The sequence below is a fragment of the Carlito syrichta genome, unplaced genomic scaffold (assembly GCF_000164805.1).
Source record: "Carlito syrichta isolate Samal-C Ts95f unplaced genomic scaffold, Tarsius_syrichta-2.0.1 Scaffold261030, whole genome shotgun sequence".
Taxonomy (NCBI): Eukaryota; Metazoa; Chordata; class Mammalia; order Primates; family Tarsiidae; genus Carlito; species Carlito syrichta.
Genome location: NW_007205126.1, coordinates 1 through 1,219, shown reverse-complemented (window position 1 = coordinate 1,219; position 1,219 = coordinate 1). Strand labels below are relative to the sequence as shown.

General features: G+C 38.6%; 1 pseudogene; it reads left to right on the top strand.

Annotated features, from left to right (window-relative positions):
* Positions 1-497: 497 nt before the first annotated feature.
* LOC103253995 lies at positions 498-1,163 on the top strand (annotated as a pseudogene).
* The last annotated feature ends 56 nt before the right edge of the window (positions 1,164-1,219 follow it).

Here is a 1,219-nt window from a genome sequence, read left to right as displayed (position 1 = left end):
GTGTGTGTGTGTCGGTGTGTGTGGGATGTTGTGACAGTGTCATTTGATTGCAGCGGGAAGATGAGAAGAGAGTACAGCTAGCTAGTATTGTTGGCTTCCTGGGTAGTGCTACTTCACTACTTTTACTTTCTTTAAACCTTTGAAGCTTCCGATTTTCATGGAAAAATGTCTCTAGAGTAATGCTGGGTGGCAGAAGGTTGTAAGCAGCTTTCATGTGATGCAGGTATATGTGTGGATAATTCTTTTGTTTTCCATTTTCTTCCTTTAAAGGACAGCTGCAAATGGATTTTTAAAAAAGGATATATCCATATAGTATGCCTCGGGAATGCAAAACATTCTATTTGGAGGTAGGTCTTTCAGGGTTTTGGTTGCAATAATTAAATATTTATTCACCAACTTACTCTCTGTTGTAAATTGGCCAAAGGAAACCTGACTGTGGACTCTGATTCTTCCTAGAGACTGCGTAGGTCTCAGGCTATTCAAAGAATTACCCAAACATGGATATCAGACCAAATCATAACATTTATATCAACAATATGAATGACAAAATTAAAAAAGAAGAATTGAAGAGCTCCCTCTATGCCCTGTTTACCCAGTTTGGCCATGTGGTGGATATTGTGGCTTTAAAGACCATGAAGATAAGGGGCAGGTCTTTGTCATATTTAAGGAACTGGGCTCATCCACAAATGCTTTGAGGCAGTTACAAGGATTTCCATTTTATGGTAAACCAATGCGAATTCAGTATGCAAAAACAGATTCTGATATAATATCTAAAATGCTGGGCACTTTTGATGACACAGAAAAGAAAAAAGCTAAAACTGTGGAACAGATTGCAACAACTGCAAACAAAAATCCTGGCCAGGGAATGCCAAATTCAGCTAATACCCAAGGAAATACAAAACCAAATCCCCAAGTTCCCTGATTACCCTCCAAACTATATTTTATTCCTTAATAACTTACTAGAAGGGACTAATGAGATGATGTTATCCATGCTGCTTAATCAGTTCCCTGGTTTCAAGGAAGTACATTAGGTACCTGGGAGGCATGACATTGCCTTTGCTGAATTTGAAAATGATGAAAAGGCTGGTACTGCCAGGGATGCTTTACAAGGATTCAAAATCACACAATCCCATGCCATGAAGATCACCTATGCCAAGAAATAACATCTGGGACAGTAATCTTTAAAGGACTTCGTATCATTTACAGTGTTTGCTTTGAT